This window comes from Podarcis tiliguerta (genome assembly GCF_965153285.1).
Source record: "Podarcis tiliguerta genome assembly, chromosome: 3".
Lineage (NCBI taxonomy): Eukaryota > Metazoa > Chordata > Lepidosauria > Squamata > Lacertidae > Podarcis > Podarcis tiliguerta.
The window spans coordinates 64,151,109-64,171,069 of NC_139536.1; the positions used below are offsets into that span (position 1 = coordinate 64,151,109).

Below are 19,961 nucleotides of genomic sequence, written 5' to 3' on the forward strand. Positions count from 1 at the left end.
GGATGATGGGAATTGTAGTCCAGCAATATACGGAAGGCCATAGGTTCCCTATCCCTGCCAATCTCACCAGGATATCAAACCATAGTTTGTTCCAGGTTTTAACTAACCAATTATAACACACCATGGTTCACCAAGTTTGCCCATAACAGGGACCTTTACTTTGTTATAAAGTGAAAGGTGGTATGTTCACTCTCCTCTTTATGTGCATGATGGAAGAGAGAAGGGAGAAGCAGAGCCCCTTGATCAATGCAACTCGTTTCCAAACATCTACGCCGTGGTTAAGTTTACTGTCCGTTAGGTCCCTGTGCACTCCTTTCAGTCCATTGATCCTATGGATCCCATAAATTATTCTGTTATCAGTCCAAAAGACACATTTTTCATGAGCAGAAGGAATACACAGGTAAACTTCCAAAGCAAAATCCAGGGGGCATTTCAACTTATGAGGATTTGTATGCAATTCCATGATTCAAGTAAATATTAGAAATCAAACTGGCAAAGGATCAGTTAATTAAGGAGATTCAACATAAACCAGAAGAGCAGCACTCATTTCTTATTACATAATCGTAAGTGAGGAACTTAATTTTATAATGCATGTAGGAAGAGACCCCCCACGTACTGCCACATTTATTAAAATCTATCAGCTGTCTGGTAGTCACAAATGCCCTCGGCCTGCAGCACCTACTATCTTTCTAGCACATGGGAATTCCATTAATCTGGAATTCATGTAGAATAAAGAGAAGGCCTTGAAAAAAACTTGCCCCTTTGCCACCTGTTATAACAAATGGATATCACAAAATTCTTTGAGTTCCTTGTAGCGACAGCACCTTGCAGACCACGAGTCTCTATCTTCAGCATGTAAACAAGGCCTTGGTTACCTTCCAGATTAATCAAAGTACAATTGAATTCCACAACAGATAGCATTGTAGACTAACCTTGTTTACTACAGCAGGAACAACTTTATTGACCAGTTAAATGAACTCCATTTGACTCATCACCAGTCTTTCTTCATTGAACTCACCAGCAAGCATGTAGTCACTGGCCACCAAGCAGTGTCAGAGTGATGTATTCATTGCCTAGACACATCCCCAAAATTTCCCCCCAGAAACAGACAAAAACTCACATATCACATACAGCAAGCTATTTAATAGTTGAAAAGGAAGGGGCGTTTTTCTTGTTATGCTTTTAAAACCTCAGCTTTTGAAAATAGTAAGAAAAAAATATTTCCAATGTGCTTTTGCCCCTAGCCCATGGGATTTCAAAGAGAAGCTTGCAAGATGCGACTCTAGTAAGTTAATGTCATAGTTCTCAAGAAGCTGTAATGATCACACTCACTTTAATCATCTGCACTTCTGAAATCAGCAGCCAAGGAGAGTAATGGAAAAGGGGGCCCGATTGGCATTTGTACAGTAGCTAGTACTTTAGCTTCCAGGCACTCAAGCCATTAGTATGATTCATTTCAACTACAGAAAGCACTTTAAAAACTGCCCACAGTAATGAAGCATCAAGGAAGCAGCTGCCAACAATAGATGCCAGCATTTCCAACTTAAATCACATTGGCTTTAAGCCAGAGATAGCCGTACCCAATGAAGTGTTATGCGCGACTAGTAATGTGTGAGTAACAGCAACATGCAAGTGGTCTCAGTCTGCAGGCTATATGCATTCCTATCTGCACTGCATCCTATCAGAAGGCATGCCATCTATGCATGGAACTGGTTCGCACGTAACAACAGACGGTGGTTTTTAAGTCTTACTGTGGGAAGACCCACACCATACATTTAAAGCACATGACCCACCTCGCCCCTCCCCAAAAATCATGGTAACTGTAGCTTTCCCCTCACATTACAATTCTCAATACTCTTAACAAACTACAGTTCCCTGCACTCTTTATGAGAAGGCATGCACTTTATATGTGGAAAATGCTAATAATGCACACTCCTGTCTCTGAAACCAGGAGCAACAAACCACAAGCCTGGGCTTCGTGCTGTTGCGCCCCTTCCTGGGTGAGTTGGCCACATTCAATTACTAGATCACAGTCTTCTTGAAGCTACCTTTTAAAAAAGCATCATAAATGTCAGCTGGTGGCTAGATTGACCTCTGGAGCTCCTAAATTCTAGCAACACTTGTTTCCAGGTCATCGTCAGTTGCAAATGCACATTCTAAAGAACTAAGTGGCAAATGGCCAGGGTATCTAAAATCTGGTTTTCTCCCATATGATTCTCCAGCTGCATTCGGCATCTGCAACCCAACACCTTCAGAGATAAGGTTGGTTGGTACACAGTAGCATCCAATCACTTTTGTGTTTGTTAGGGCAGCTTTACCAGCACATGCAGGGAATACACAGGGCCTATTTTGGCATTAATTGGGTCCCAAGAGGGAGAATGCTGTTTTGTTCAGCTTATTCCGTCCATGAAGGCAATTATTGTAAAGGACAGACACAACTTGATCTTGCTGTTCCTTGCACCACACATTGCTGTTGCAATGCAGCTTGTTTGGCAGAAATCCATCTTGGCCCAGTTTTCCATCAGGATAAGCCAGAAACAAGTAAGTACAAACCAAGGACTTGGTGACAGTGTACGCCTCACGCTCACCACGCAGGGACCTTTTGAAAGCACCACCATAGCTCTACACTGCAGCAGAAGCGTCTAGAGCAGCTTATTCTCATGAATGCTGGCATTGCATAGCACAGGCATCCCCAAACTCAGCCCTCCAGCTGTTTGGGGACTAAAATTCGCATCATCCCTGACCACTGGTCCTGTTACCTAGGGATGTTGGGAGTTGTAGTCCCAAAACAGCTGGAGGGCCGAGTTTGGGGATAGCAACTCTACGCTACTTCCACATGTCATCAAAGGACATTGCACAAGCATGGAGGTAGACTCTCGTATGATGACAGCATGGAGGCTCATGCAATGACCCTCTTATGATGGCCATGTGGGAAGTCAGTCCTTCATTACAATCTCAACATGGGCCCCTGGGAATGGCAGTTTACTCCTCACAAAGCTGCAATCCCCAGCACCCTTAACAAACTACGCTTCCCAGGGTGAGGGAATGCGCTTCAAATGTATGAGGTGAATTCATTTCAAGAAAAACAAACCAGGATATTAGTTTGCCCACCATACTACCATTTTTGAAGATTGCAACACAAACATAAAATACAACAGATGATGTGTGGGACAGAAGCAGAATGTCAGTGATTACAAAAATTAAATGGCACTGCTTTAAAAACATCAAAACATTGTTGTCTAATGAGTCAAGGATGGGCAGATCTGAAGTGGTTTTTGGTACAGATAAACCTATCGCAGCTTGCTTCAATTATCACCACAAAAGCTAAAACTGTATGGGGGGGGGGGTAAAACAATACACATATTGGAGTTAATATATAATTATGTAGCCACCAATAGCTTTATCATCCATACATATGTCTAGTCCCCTTTTAAAGCTGTCCAAGTTGGTAAACATGACATCTTGTGGTAGAAAATCCAAATGTTAACTGATTTCAAGAGGCATTAAGCTAAGTACCTAGTAGGAATGGATCCTCTCAACCCCAGCTAGAACCACCAATGGAAGTTATAAGCAAACAATGTCTGGAAGGCCAAAGATTAGCCACCCCAGCAGATTATCCTTATGCTGAACATATGTCTTAGCTTTACGTCAGGTGTAAGGGGCCATGGGTTTGAACAGGATATTCTCTTTATTATTATATACAAGCTATTATTCTTTTTGCTCAGCATATCTAGAAAGTTCCTTGAGCACACAGAAGCCATTACTGTACTTTGTATCTAGACAGCCCTATTTGGCTGCCAAACAGATAAGAATGGGACAAAATTCAACATAAGAAGAAAAGAATGGTATCACTAATGGCAATGCATTCAATCACTGCCTTAAACCACACTGCATTGTCCCTTTTTTTAAAAAAAGGGTTTAATTAGCTTTCAATTATTTGTTAAGTACCTTCTAGGTCGAGCACTTCTACTACATAAAGTATTCAAGCAGCTTTTAGAATAAGAATATATGGCATGATCAAAGCTGCCGCCTAAGACTGTGAGAGCAGCCCTTTTGGATCAATTCACGGAGTCTAGCATTCTTTTCCCAACAGTGGTGTTGAGACACTCACAAGGCAGTAAGCGTTATTGCTCCCCAGTAACTGGTACCGATACTGCCTATGAACCTGGAAATCCCCTATTGCCACCATGACTAAGAGCCACTGACAGACCCACCCTCTACAAATGTGTCCAAGGTCTTTTAAAGCCATCCAAGAACTGCTTCCTTTCGTCTGCCCTGAATTTTCTGCCAATCAGTTTCATCGGTTGAATCTGAGTCCTACTATTGCGTGAGAGAAAACCTTCTCAATGCCCCTTCCCCACACACTACACAAGTTTAAAATAACTATTAGGTTCTTCCCCCAGTCACATTTTTCTCAACTAAAAAAACCCAGCCACTGCAACCTTACCTCATAGTCAAAGTGCCCCTGATCCATCCTGGGTACCCTTTTCTGTTCCTGTTTTTGAGATGGGCAAACCAAAACTAAACACAGCATTTCAAGTGTAGCCAGACCAGAGATTTAAGGGGAGTGCCATACTGACTGGTGGTTTTTCTATTTGATCCCTTTCCTAATTACTCTCACAAACCTGCCACACACTAGGTCAATGATTTCAATGAGCTATCCTCCACAATCCCAAGCTCTCTTTCCTGACAGGTCACCATCGGTTTCAGACCTTTCAATGTATATGTGAAGTTAGGTTTATGCAGCACATACATGCATTACATTATTCTTATTTACACTGCACTCTATACGCCCATTGAGTTAGTTTGCCAAGCTCCTTCTGAAACTGCACAATCTGCTTGGTTTTCACTACCCACACTAATCTGGTGTCACGTACAAACCTGACCACCACACTGCTCACCCCTAAGCATAAATGAACAAGTTTAAAATCACAGATCTTTTGAGATTAGATCTTTTTCCACCCTCCTTCTTACTCTTCTTCTTCCTACTCTGTCCTTCCTAGTCCTTTTATTATTGTTATTTATTAATTTTTTCGGTCAATTTATCTTGCCCTAGGCAACTCAATCCAGTAGTGATGTATGGAAGTGGGAGCTGGACCATAAAGAAGGCTGATCGCCGAAGAATTGACGCTTTTGAATTATGGTGCTGGAGGAGACTCTTGAGAGTCCCATGGACTGCAAGAAGATCAAACCTCTCCATTCTTAAGGAAATCAGCCCTGAGTGCTCACTGGAAGGACAGATTGTGAAGCTGAGACTCCAATACTTTGGCCACCTCATGAGAAGAGAAGACTCCCTGGAAAAGACCCTAATGCTGGGAAAGATGGAGGGCACAAGGAGAAGGGGACGACAGAGGACGAGATGGTTAGACAGTGTTCTTGAAGCTACAAACATGAGTCTGACCAAACTGCGGGTGGCAGTGGAAGACAGGAGTGCCTGGCGTGCTCTGGTCCATGGGGTCACGAAGAGTCGGACACGACTGAACGACTAAACAACAACAAGGCAACTCAATAAGACTTAAAAGCAAGTAAACAAACCCCATACGGTGGTACCCTGGTTTACAAACTTAATCCGTTCCGGAAGTCCGTTCTTAAACCAAGGCATGCTTTCCCATAGCAGCGGGGGACTCAATTTACAAATGGAACACACTCAACAGGAACACACTCAAACATGTTCTGCTTCCAAGGCAAAGTTCACAAACCGAAACAGCTACTTCCGGGTTTGCAGCGTTCTTAATCCAAGTTGTTCATAAACTAAGCTGTTCTTAAACCAAGGTACAACTGTATAGAGACATTAAAACCAGTGAAAGAAATACATTTAAAACATAATATAGTTATTTATTAATCCCTAAGTCATGGTTAAGTATTGACCAGACTGCAGACCAGGGTGTGAAATCAAAGTTTCAATTGAGTTTGCAAAACATGTTTAAACAACCCATATGCACTAAGCAAACCACAGTGAGGGTTATTCTCTGGCCTCTTTAGCCTGTCTGTGAAAGGTGCTTAATTTGTCTCTCTCCCGCCACTTTACAAAGCACCCACTGGTGTTTATATGCCACCCAGCAAATTAAAATGTTGTTTCACTGTATTTTGGACCGTAACTGGGATCATCAAGACAAACTATGGTTAAAACTAACTGGGATTGCTTTTACTTACTTATTTATAAAAGTAATTCCATACTGCTATTTTCATAAAATAACAGGGCGGTGTACAACATTAAAACATAAAGCACCCTGAAAAACAATACAGATAAGCATTAAAATGACATACGAATAAAAAAAATATTAATCTGCTACAGAGGCCTGTTGTCAAAAAAATGTCTTCAAGAGATGCTTCAAAATCAAAAGTGAGGATGCAATCCTGTACAAGTCTATTTAGAAATAAGTGATGGCATTCAATGGGTCTTACTCCCAGGTAAGTGGGTATAGAAGGTATAGAATTTACCATGTCAAACACATACTTAATTCTTTGCTACATCTTTATGGGAGTCTTCCACATTCAAAGCGTTGGGTAAAGTTTCCATTTTGACTTCTATGCTCACATTTGTGTGCTTCCTTAAATGACTTTTGACAGTTCAGTTTGTAACCTGACCTGGTGTCATCCTTTCTACAAATATTGATTTAGAAAGCTGCAAATATTTGTTCATGCATTACACTAGGAAGACCCTCTTCAAAACGGCTGTTAAAGTTTGTTCAAGCATATACACACACTATTTCAAGCACTGTTTCAGAATCAATTAGCTGTCAGATATTTACCATTTTAAATTAAAGTTTGTTGTTCATTACAAAAGCTAGTGTAACAAAGACACAGTAAATGCAGTACAAAAATAATACCCACAACATACATATGTAATTGTGTATGTTTACTCAAAATGTAATGGTTGCCAAAATCAAATGAAGTCCAATTTAAATAACAAAATGCTATGCCAAAGGCTACCAGAGAATCTATTTTCTTTTTTAATTCTAGTAGGCCATCATGACAAACTCTGTAACTGGATATCAAACTTTACTGTCATAACATATTTTTACAACTAATGAAAGCAAATGTATGTTTTATTTTACTATTTTTTTGGGGGGGGGACTTAAGTACAGTGGTATCTTGGGTTAAATACTTAATTCGTTCCGGAGGTCCGTACTTAACCTGAAACTGTTCTTAACCTGAAGCACCACTTTAGCTAATGGAGCCTCCTGCTGCTGCCACGCCGCCGGAGCACGATTTCTGTTCTCATGAAGCAAAGTTCTTAACCTGAAGCACTATTTCTGGGTTAGTGGAGTGTGTAACCTGAAGCATATGTAACCTGAAGTGTATCTAACCCGAGGTACCACTGTACTCTTTACTAGATCAGAACTAAACTGTATGTCAATTAACTTCCATTGTGTTCCTTTTCCCTTGCTTATCTATTAACATATATCATGATAAAGGTTATGTAACAACTCATACCATCCTGTTTTCAAATTCAGGTAACAAGAAGGTATTATCCTAGCCTAAACATTACATGTGTTATCAACAAAGCAGTTCTTATGCACCTTTACAACAGAGTAAGTCCTAACTACCAAGCAAGCAAACATACACACACAGCTGCATAGATCAACCAGCAAACAGGGTTTACCAGTTCTGAAATAGCTGGGATAAAGAAAGAAGGGATAAACATTTTTAACTATTGGGCATTTCTTATTCTCCATTGCTCTATTTTCTTCTTCCACTTAAATAAACGCAAAATAAATGCTACCAGCAGGGGCGTGGCGTAGCTAGCTGCTCTGGCTCCCAGAGTGGTGGAGGTGGGGCAAGCCGGCCACAGGGGTGCTGCGGTGATCCGCGCATGGGGGGCAGGCACTGCACGGGGATGCCAGAGTGAACCGCCCAGGGGGGCAGGGCGGCGAGTTGACCACGGAGTCCGCCTGGCAGACACAAGCCCCAGGCTGCCATTTCAGGCAAAGTGGGGCCTCAAGCCACCATGTCACTCCCAGGAGAGACGCATGGCTCAGGCACACTGCAGGCCAGGCAGTGCTGTCCCCCGCGGTGTGCCATTTTGTCACCCCTTCAGGGATGACACCCGGAGTGAACCGCATCCCCCCCTTCCTACGCCCCTTGCTACCAGTAAAGTTAGAAGAATATTTTAAAAATTCCTTCCTTTCTTGTTCTGAAGTGTGTCTACTCATAGATTTTAAGTGTCTACCCCTAAGGTAGCGACCTGTCATATCTGTTTTGTGTAAAGTGCCATGGGCATAGTTGGTGTTATTTAAATGAATATCTCTTAACACAACACTTCTCAAACCTCAAAGCTGCACCTTGTTTTTGTCCAGTCTATGTCCAAGGCCTATGATGCACTGTATGCTAATATCCTTTCCCATTTTTTAATATAATAAATCTCCAGGAAATCGTAAACAACCTGAAAATGAGAACTCCAAAAATAGTCCATTTGCTTCTTTCAAAGTATGTTTTATCTGTAAGTGGCTAGCTAAGACAAATGTTTCCCCTTGTAAATTACAGATGATTTGAAGTTCTGCTGAACAAGCTTAAATATTAGCTATACACCTCTCTCTGTACCTTCAGGCATGAACGCATCACTGCAGTAGATTCTTACCCACATTGCTAAGCATATTTTTTTAAAGCCCAACAACAACAACAGCAGCAACGTGGGTGGGCGCCTGCAACAAACCTTTTCGACTGCGCGTCAACTTCGCACGTTGCTGTTTGAGGCAGGCACTATTTGGAAAGCAAGGGAATCCATCATCCTAACCATTTCAACGCCCCCGTGGAGACAGGATTCGTCGCTCGACAAGCGATTTCGGGAGGAAAAAAGCGAGGAAGTGAGCGCCGGAGCCACACCCACCTCCTGGACCTGCATCTCGGAGCCGGGCAGCCCTGAAGCTGCCTCTTTGGCAAGCGCCTGCCGGGCAAGGCGGAGAAAAACAAGCTTTTGCAGCGGGAGGCAGCCAAGCGCAGGCGTTTCCTCCCCCCCCCCTCGCCTCATCCGCCCGCCTCCTCAAATGCTGATCAGAGAGCTGGTGGGAGGTTCAAAAACACACACACACAAACACACACACATTTTTTTTTCTTGCAAAGAGGGAGCCTGTTTCTCTCCTCCCCCACCTCCCCATCAACATCCCCATCCCCTTGATGCGCACCAGCATTTGATGTTTTCCAAAAGGCGCACAGCTGGGCGCTGCGGCGGCAGAGGTTGTCGCTTCTCCGATGTCCACCTCCGGAAGGTGTGCGGCAGTCTCCTCGGGCCGCCTAGGCAGGTTCTCCCTCGAGGATGCCCAGCTGAGATCCCCTCATTCTTCTACCTAGGAAGGGGCGCGTAGTAGACCAGAAGCATCAGGAGACTGGCTGGCTGGCGGAGGGAAGGAGCTGCAGCAGCTGCTACTGCAGCGACAGCCGCCGAAAGAAGAAAGCCGCGCTTGCCAAGATCCACCCTCGCGCGCCGCTGCGGCTCAGCCGGCCGTCCGGGGCGCGCAGCTGCCTGAGGCCGCCCGCCGGCCTTGCAAGGGCTGCAGCAGCAGTCGCCGCAACGGCGGTAGCGGCAACAGCAGCATGCTTCCCCCGGCAGAAACAGGCACAAGCCGCCGCCCCTCTGTGCCCAGCGCGCACCCGCACGGCGACGCACTCCCTCCCTCCCTCTCTCGCTCGCTCCTTTCACCACCGCCAGCTGAAGCCCGGCAAATCTCCTCAGAGCCCGCCTCGCCAGAGCGGCTCCCTCGGCCTCTCCCTTCCTCCCTCGCAGCCGGGCCCCGGCTCCGCCCACGTCGGAGCGGGGCGACCCCGCGGGGAAATGCGTAGAAGAATCCCACGAGAAGCGGGGAAAGGGAAGGCGGAGGGTGCAGTCATTTCCTCGTGACGTGCTCCACTCTCCCTTCTCGCCCAGAATCAGTTCCTCTTCCTCCCCAATACTGTATCTGGGAAAAACACGTCCATTCCTAATGATATTTATTAATCTGTCATTCTCTGGACGGTGCCGTGTACACACAATCGAAGCCTGTGAGCATGCGTGGAGCGTCCACATCTTATTAAACTGGGTTTGGGGTCGTTTTCCCTCCATCGCTGCTCTAAGCAAAAAGTTCTACTAGAATCACGACCTGTCCCACAGAGGAGCTCTTGCCCAGTGGCCTCTCAACATGGCCTTGTTTGAAATGTGTGTGCTTTTTCAAGCCCAAGGCCTTTTGCTGCCTGAGGGCAGGCTGGGAGAAAATGCCTTCTCCCAGAGGCAAGGAGATGTTGGCATTTGAGATAGAATATGCCGCAAATTCCTCTCCTTGCGAGTAAAAACACCACAATAATCAAGTAGTTTAACAACTAAAAGCAGCCACTATTAGACAACTTCCTCAGTCTGTCAAATGGTAGAGCCAGCTCATATGCTGCCATTTACCGCCTTCAACAACTTGTGTTTCTGAGCACCAGGAGCAAGGAAGCAGTCCCTCACCCACCCAGAAAATGCTCATGACTATTGTCCATGCTGGCTGGGCTTGATGGCTCTTGGACTTGGGCAACATCTGGAGGACCTTGGTTTCCCCGCCCTTAGTTTAAACAAATAAGAGAGGAAGAGGGCTAACCTTCTGACTCTTTGCTTCAAGGGCTAGGCCCAAGCCCACCAAAGTGTCATATCCCAAAACTAAGAAGCTCTTTGCCCTTCCTTGCGAATATTCCGTAATATGCTTGTGCTTGCTCAGTTGTGAATAAGAAGGGTATTATCTGCGTTTTTCCTGACAAGACTCCATACGTTTCGCTCCAGTGCAAGAGTTCAGTATGTAGCTTTTTGCATAACTGCATCATTAGCTTGCACTTCTACCTGTTCAGCTATTGAAGGCACAAGAGCTTCAGGCAGAAAAAAATGTAAGGGAAATCATTTCAAAGCATTTTTTGGAGAACCGAGATATTGCCCTGAAAACTGGATTTTCCCATCATGGGTTGTGACTTCTCATTTTCTTCTTGACAATGCACTTTGGGTTCTGTTGCAACTGCAGCACACAACTCCCCCTGCTTCACAACTCAGCCAAGATGATGGTTAGTGTTTCAGTAGTCAGAAGGGGCATGGTGTTGGCCTGTTTAGGGGAGATTTTGAGAAGGCAGGCAGGGAAAACAGGAAGATTTCCCAGAACTTGCCTCCTATCTCCCCTCAGCATCTCAGCCATTTAGCACGCTCCTCATGTTAGATCATATCTCAAAAAAAGGACAAACTACAAAGCAGGAACTGGTGGAAGAACAAGGTGATCAGATGCAAACAGTGTCCCTGTACCTTTAACAGTAGAGAACATTTTAAATTTGGGCAGGTGCAGTTTGTCATTCATGGGTAAAAAGGCTGCGAACTGCTGATATTGTGCCTTCTGCATACCTGTGATAAGTCCAGAAGTCTTGTGCACCTCAACGCTGGGCCTCCTTATGGAAACATTGTTAGTACCTTACAAGCCTTAGTTGTGTTGTATGTCAGAGATCCATATTTCTCAGTTGGATGTCAGCTTTTCCTATTCCTCCTGTGCTCACAGTGCCTTACTACTTATCTCCAGCAGCCAGAAGAAACTTTATCTGCTCAATTTCTATTTTCCAGGCTGCCCTTAAAGGCACGAGAACAAGAGACATTAATGATATGGCAAACCAAATCCAGAGGGGTAAGGCCTTGAGTTGTTTTTAAGAAAACCCAGGGAGACACACATATCTGCATTTGCTTTAGAATTAAGTGGGAGTAAACATGCATATGGGATTAGGCCGTGATACTATTTTGCTACATTTTTCTTCCAGTTTGGGGTACCTAAAAGAAGCCTACCTTAACATTGTGGCTGTCAAAGTGTATGAAACTGTTCAGTAGCATCAATAACCCAAAGAGCTACAATTTGGCTTTGGATCATTTTTGCTTCTTTATGAACCCATATATACCCTGCTGACTTGTTACAGAGCTACTGAAATTCTAATCATGTCTACTCTGATATATATTCAAGGGGGCCTACTCCCAAGTAAGTGGATGATACCTTAGACTAACAACCCAATCTTAACCATGTCTATTCAAAAGTAAGTTCTACTGAGTCCAGTCAGGCTTACTCCTAGTTAAGTGAGGTTAGGATTGCATTTTATACAGATTTGCACTGTAACTTTAACGAAGGAATTCTGTGGTTAGGGGTAAAGCAGTGAGCTGGGCAGACTAGTGCAAAGGATGTTCTTTCAGAACTAGAAATGCTAGTAGAGGTGATGCTTGCCTGTTTACATTTAATTAATTCATAGTTTAGTTTTTGTTTGCTAAATGCCATAAAACAATTCTAATCTAAAATGTACTTTGCTATGTTATTGCTTTGATACTGTAAACCAACAACTGATGTAAGTAAAAGCAATCATGTATTTACATTTCATTTCACTTCCTGAAGTATTTATGTCACAGCTTTTATAGTGATCCTTCTATTATTTTGATATAATCATTTGTCTTATTCACAAATAGGTCAGCATGGCTGTTATTAACAGTCCCATTACCTCTCCATTATATAGGATCCTTACATCATCACAATAATTCAGTAAATAAATTGGAAAACTGAATTTGTACAACTTCATAAATGAGATAGGAGTGGACATATTACAGTAGCTGCACTTAGATAAATGTGAAATAAGTTCCAATATGAGGTTTCACTGATATGAAAGAGCCACTCTTGTTTGGTATAAATTGCAATTACCATGCTCATTATTTCTATGGAATGTATAATTTAGCTATTGACTTTGGTCCAAGGTCTAGTGGTTAGGATTTGGTCCTTTCATTCTGCAGCCTGGGTTTGATTCCCAGCCAGGGAACAATTGAATTGGTCTAAATTTAAATTCCTTTTTAAAAAATGTCATGTGGCACCAAAAATAACAAAGTGTCTTACATAAATCAGACGAAGATACAGTTTTTTCAGTTCCCTGGTGGTCTAGTGGTTAGGATTCGGCGCTCTCACCGCCGCGGCCCGGGTTCGATTCCCGGTCAGGGAAGTTGTGTTTTTTCAAAAGTTGTCATTTCGCTTCCCGTATTACTTTGAGGTTTTCTTCTTAATTAGTTCCCACTCTGAGCAGAACTCACACCTGCAATATGGATACTGTGATTTCAGTATTTTAGGGTTTTATGATTTGGTGCTTTACTGCTTTAATTTCAGGCTGCTGTGCTGTCCATGCTTTTTCATAAATTCTATTGATGTCAGTCGAGCATATTCCCAGGTGAACGGGGTTAAGATTGCAGTCTCAATTGGTTCCGTTATGACCCATCATTGCAAACTGTTTTGAGAACATGGTTCTGCTAAAACTCAACGTGCAAATTTTAACGACCACAAAAAAACCCCAGGTTTATAGTATATTGCTTTAGAGTTGTCTGTCAATAGTCTCGCGGTTTAGAAAACTTTTATATAATGTGCGAATGAATCCTCCTCCTTGGGACCTGTTAAATTTAAGAATAGTTAATTCTCGTCCCACCCGGAAATCTAGTTGTGTGCTAACAAGAAAGTAGAAGTGTTTGAAAGTGACCTTTCTTGCACAGGGCTTGATAATCGCCTGCTTTATCAAATGAGTGATACACAGAGGTGTCGGTGAGAAGAAAGCTGGGCTGTGACAAAATGTTGACCTGTCAGGTAGTACAGGTTGATCCGTTGTGGATTTTCTGGGTTCGGATGCCATTGATCGGGTGCTGGAGAAATTATCTTTAGTCGTAACTACTTCTTGCGCGCATTAAACCTCTATAACTTCTTGCGCGCATTAAACCTCTATAATCCTAAAGTTGGGATCCTACGTTCTCGTATAGCTGCACGATAGGCAGAAATCGAGCAGGTTAACTGCACTCCTGACACGTGCCCACTCACCGTAAACAACAACATCCCATTGAGTTCATCAATGACACTTAATCCCAAATAAGTATAGGGGAAATACAGGCTAAATCATCCAAATAGGGTGCTTAGATGAAGGCAAGCTCCATCTGCTGGGTTCGTCGGTTAGAAGTACTGCTAGGCGATGGTGACTTTTTTTTCTAAAGCAGCTGTAACTGTGCAGTGCAAAGGGAGCTCAGAGACCCCTTGGACCCTGCTCTGTTACGCTACAGCAATAACGCATCCAGCTCCTCACCTTCACGATTTATTGTTGGAGATCTCGAAGGTTCAACGACACGGCGATACGAGCATTCGGACAGTGTTGTGCAATTCAATACGTGTCCCAGCCCCAGTCTGCAGCGCCGCAGCTCTTTATAAAAGCAAAAAGAGAGAGGACTTTGTGTAATTATTCTCCCCACCCCCAAAATCAATTGCATCGAAATCCAGCAGATCGGCCTGAATAGAGGAATCGATTCGAACTGGTGGAGAAAGATGCCCTGATGATCCACCGTGATGCAAAGAATGCTAAGCAACTGCAGCAGTGCGCCCGATTCCTAAAATTGGACGTGCAAGTTTTTCAATAGAAGCAAGGAAGAAAGAGCGATGGGCACCCCGGGGACTGGAGAAGGCCGTTTCTCGGGCTCCATCCACCGGGCACGAGGAGGCGCTCAAACAGAAAGAAGTCGAGGCTCTGCGAAGGAAGGCTCTCGTTCTCTTGCACTGAGAAACCGCAGAGGCGAAGAAGGGAACAGCCGCAAAAGCAGCAGAGGGGCTTAGGGTGGTTTCGACGGCATCCCTGCGCAAGCTGCCCTGTGTGCAAGTTCGTGGCGGCGCACAAGTGCCTGCGTACAACTGAGAACTGGGTTTGGGCCAGGAGGGTGTGGGGATTGCCTGCTTCCGAGGGATGTTCTGTGTGTGGGCATTTTACTGGGAATCCAGTCCAGCTTCAGCTTTGATCTGCAGAGATGTCACTTTTTCAGAGCTGTCCTCTCTCTTTCGGCCACGCACATCACCTTATCCCAAATCTAGATTGTGTTTGTGGGTTGGGAGCCTTTATGAGCATCAGGTTTGGCAGATTTTATTATGGCTACATAACTTTATTGATGCCGTACTAAATATTTTTGTTTTTGCGTTGCCACAATCACCTGCTGCTTTTTATTGGTTTTTTTCTTGTGCAGTTCCAAACTCATTCTGGAGTTATGTAGGTCTGACACGTGTTGAGAATGTTTAAAGAGTAAACAAAAATGTTTTTTGGGGGGGGCGAGGGGTGAACAGTCATTGCTCTTTGAAAATTTGAATTTCTCCTTATTTCTATGAGCCGTCGCTCTGCCCCGTAGGATATTTCGAAAAATATATTCCGTGGTGAATCCGGAAGTATACTGCGCAGACAACGAATACGTTACTCTACACTTTAATCTCTGTGTTGAAAACCCGGGCCGGACAAAGAGAACGTATTTACGCCCACTCTCGCGATAGCCGAGAACTTGGCAGACTGGCTAGAAGAGCGACCTATTCTTTGTCAGATGCTGGCAAAAGCAGCCTAGCCTGCTGCGCTGAGGAGGCGGAGCCAGCGTCAACGTTCGGTTGCAAAGCAGGGCACTAAATAGGAACGGTTTTAAGGTGCGGGAGCAGAAAGTCATGCTGATAGGTCATTTAACATCAAGAGGCGGGGTGACATTTATAGGCGGAATTTATGCAGATTAAGGGAAGGTAAACCAATGGAATACTTTCTCATAAAGAAGCAGACAACCGTATTCCACAGCTCCCTGGTGGTCTAGTGGTTAGGATTCGGCGCTCTCACCGCCGCGGCCCGGGTTCGATTCCCGGTCAGGGAAGTTGCTTTTATTGTAGTTTCGATGTCATGTTGTTCAACGAGGATCCGAGATGGAAGCAAATGTTCTTTTTCACTCCGTATATTTGCATTTTATTTGCGTTCAATCTATGGATGAACTTTCCACTTCATAGCTTGCATCCCTATTTCTCCGTGGTAACAGAAATGCAGTACTCCAAAGCCTCAACAACTTCTATGTTTTTACCAGTAGTAGTTGTAATTATTATGTTTTTTATTTTTTAAAATAATTTTTATTAAAGATTTACATAGTTTTACAAAAGTACAAGCATTATCTCTTTTTTCAGGTTGTGATTTCTACAGATGAGTTGCATTTGTTGTGAGACATTGGTGTTACATGCAGGAAAAAGTTGGGAAGAAAAAGAGGGGAAGAGGGGTGGGTACATTCTTTTATGTACAGTACTTAGTGTCAATGTGGGGTTTAGTATCAGAGTCACTTGGGCAGGTTCTCTTTCTATTCGCTTGTTATATTTCCTGACCTGAGCTCTTTAAAGAAAGGTCGGGATGCAAATGTTGTAGTAATGATAATACTAATAATACTACTAATAATAAATACTGTCTACTCTGACTTTTAGTGGTTCCCCAGGCCTTGGGAAGGGAAGCTTCTTTTCCATTCTTCAAAATATTTTGCAGCATTCCAAAAGCCATTTCCTCTACCGTTGCTTAGAATAAATACAGAAGTATCCCACAAGGGGGCATGCTAGTCCCATAACCACACTTTCACTTGGGCCTAAAAGAAATTTCTGTGTTTGTTTTAAATGTAGTGATGCGACCTACAGTAGTACTTAAGACCTGTGTGCACAAATGAAAAAGCAGCTTTCCAAGCTATTTCTTTGTAGGAAATTGTGAGATTCCTACGCGTCAAGTGTGTGCACGCTTTTGGTTAATAATTCTTCCGTACCAGGAATGCTTTTGGTTGAATGAAGTGGTCCTGAGGGGCCTTCCTCCTAGCTGACAAGACTCTATTTTTAAACGAAACCATCCTTTTTATAAATAATAGACGGGAGGACTCATAGCTCCATTGTGTGGTCCATGCATTACATGAAGATTCCCAATTAAAATGTTTATAAGCCTTAGAAGGCTCAGACTCATGCTTGCTTGAACACAGGACAAGCGGAAATTTCACACTTGTTCAAATCTTGAGATGCTGTTCTCTAACCAAAGAAATACATATGTTAGGCAAAAGTATTCATGTTAATTAAAATAATGTGTAAAATCTGCAAAAATATTCAACAACTTTGTACAAAAATGCATGTATTGAGGGTAAATTGCCTGAAAATTTGTACACATCTTAAAGAAAAAGTGGGAAAATTCAACTTAAGACGGTAAAAAATGAGAAACTGAAGGTTCATCCATCCCTTGCAGAAACTCAAGACTTCTGTGTTGTTGCTTTGTTAACAGAATTCTGAATCAAAAAATGTTTTCCTCCAGCTCCCACTGAAACAATTTGGAGTTCTAATAGCTTGTAGCCACCTGCAGGAAAAATATCAAGTAACTCTTTTACACATCTGATAGAATCATAGAGTTGGAAGAGACCACAAGGGCCATCGAGTACAACCCCCTGCCAAGCAGGAAACACCATCAGAGCACTCCTGACATATGGTTGTCAAGCCTCTGCTTAAAGACCTCCAAAGAAGGAGACTCCACCACACCCCTTGGCAGCAAATTCCACTGTCAAACAGCTCTTACTGTCAGGAAGTTCTTCCTAATGTTTAGGTGGAATCTTCTTTCTTGTAGTTTGGATCCATTGCTCCGTGTCCGCTTCTCTGGAGCAGCAGAAAACAACCTTTCTCCCTCCTCTATGTGACATCCTTTTATATATTTGAACATGGCTATCATATCACCCCTTAACCTCCTCTTCTCCAGGCTAAACATGCCCAGCTCCCTTAGCCGTTCCTCATAAGGCATCGTTTCCAGGCTTTTGACCATTTTGGTTGCCCTCCTCATATATTGTAAATCGTTTTGGGATTTTGGGATATTGGTTGCCCTCTCATATATTGTAAATCACTTTGGGATTTTGGGATATTGGTTGCCCTCTCATATATTGTAAATCGCTTTGGGATTTTGGGATATTGGTTGCCCTCTCATATATTGTAAACCACTTTGGGATTTCGGGATATTGGTTGCCCTCTCATATATTGTAAATCGCTTTGGGATGCCTCAGGGAAAGCAATGCATCAATGCAAGAAGAAAACAAAATGTTCTGTATAGCTAATATGTCCACTTAGATCTGTAGGCTGTTTTCAATGAACACTTGTGTTAATTCAGCATCTTAGAGGGCCCTCGCCCACAAGCAAGCACTACTGTGAAAAGGGGCTTCTGTGTTTGCCCCATATAACCTGTCGCCTCTTGGTCTATGAAGGAACGATGACTACATGCATCAGCCTCTTTCTGCACTGGTACTGAATGCACATCTGCTGGGGGCAACTCCAATAGGTGCACTGGCATGACTTGCACATGTAACCGTGCTATTTCCCCATTGTGTGAGGGCACTGTAGTATATAAAACACGTGTCGTACAGGAGAGTGCCTATGCGAAAGGCTAGCTGGCAAGAATTTGCCTCCTGAGCTTCTAGGAAGCCACTATCTCTCATGTTTCCAGAACATCTGGCAAGGAATATGGGTTCTCAGCATGCTAGCTATGCTACAGCCCTGTATCAAGGATAAGGATTGCTTCATGTGCTAAGCTTTTTCTCTGGCTGTGTGTACACATGAAAGGTGGAGCTGAAAATCAATAATACTGTCGTCTGTATATAATGGGCAAACATTGGGCAAGATCCAGCTGGCATTAAGTTTCGTAAGTCCTATTGTGTGTTTTTCGGTTTTCCCCCACTTAGGTTTCAATCTCTCCTCCTAGAATCAATGAGACATAACAGCGCTTAACTTCTGGTTGGATCATACTCAGTATTAGTAAATATTATGTGCACAAATACGGCAACGTTTTCATTCTCTTTACATCTGTGAAGTCTTTGGCACAGAGCAGAATGGTCCACACAGCGAGAAAGACTGCCTGGGAAGCAGGCTTTACATATTTCTGCTAAATTATTTCTATTTGTGTGTGTGTGTGTGCGTGTGGCTTTTGCTTATAATTCTGCTACTGCTTTTGGGCATCCTTGGCTTTTGACGGTCACATCAAAAGAGTTGTTGTGGCGTGAGAACTGGTCAGTATTGAGCCAGATAATGCCTGGATTTATTACTGAGGTCGGTTCCCATGATTGTCAGTGGGCAGCAGGCACTGACTGTCGTAATCCTCATTCTCTTAGAAAAGCACATTGTGGTTGAATAGTGATTTACTAATGTGACTCATTCTTGCAGGTTTACAAGGTCCTGAAGGAAGACAAAGTGGCACTTAAAGGAGTAGCCAAATATGTTTTTCCTTCGTTATTACTGGCCGCAGTATCTGTGCAGATCAGTGTTTGTGGCTTAATCCAATAAATATATTTGCATCCGATTTGCTCGAGAGCCTTGTAATTTCTTTGCCCCTCCTTCTTAAAAGAAGCTAGGTAAAGGGAATATTTTGCATCTACTTTTAAAAGCATCGCGATGCTGAATTGTTTCTCAGTGTCTTAATAAAGCTGTTCTTAAGCTTAGCATTTGAAGTAAATTGTTTGCAAAACATTACATGGTTTAAACAGGATCTAAAAGGTTTAGAACATTTCTGGATTTTATCCCTTTCTCTTTTGTTATGATAGTGCTGTACAGAAAAATATATATAGTTTTGACAATTTTTTTCTACACAGCATATCACTACAGCCAAACCAGTTCTGTAATGACAGAGCACTACACTGGAATAACACTTATGTCCGTTTGAGCTACTAGATTGTCATTCCCATGTGAACCCCATCGCTTTGCTCCCTTGACAGCAACATGGGCACAAGCTGTAGGAAAAGCAGGTTTTATTTGAAAGGGCTCAACTCATTCCTGCTTTGTTAATTCAGCATCTTATTACAGTACAAGTCCTATCCAGCCCTAGCATGCAAGCAAAGCTTTTCACTAGCATTTTCTAGCTGGCATGCAAACACTTCATTCTCAGCTGACATACGCTCACTTTCAGTTCAGGCAATATCCTCTAGATATTGGACCACAGCTCCCATAATTCTTGCCCACTGGCCATGCTGGCTGGGGCTGATGGGAACTGAAATCCAGTGACATCAGCAGCGCCACAGGTTCCCCAACTCTGGTCTACAGTGGTACCTCGGGTTACAGACGTTTCAGGTTACAGACTCCGCTCACCCAGAAATATTACCTCAGGTTAAGAACTTTGCTTCAGGATGAGAACAGAAATCATGTGGCAGGGGTGGCGGCAGCAGC

At 43.4% G+C, this 19,961-nt stretch overlaps 1 protein-coding gene across 2 annotated transcripts in view; it reads right to left on the minus strand.

Annotated features, from left to right (window-relative positions):
* Positions 1 to 9,916, minus strand: part of NCOA7 (nuclear receptor coactivator 7) — a 64,621-nt gene extending 54,705 nt beyond the window's left edge. The window contains exon 1 of one of the 2 annotated variants that reach the window (XM_083434834.1): positions 9,126 to 9,916. The gene's annotated coding sequence lies outside the window, so the exon portion shown is untranslated. The remainder of the gene's footprint in view (positions 1 to 9,125) is intronic. The other variant, XM_083434835.1, reaches the window with a different exon arrangement.
* Positions 9,917 to 19,961: the final 10,045 nt, after the last annotated feature.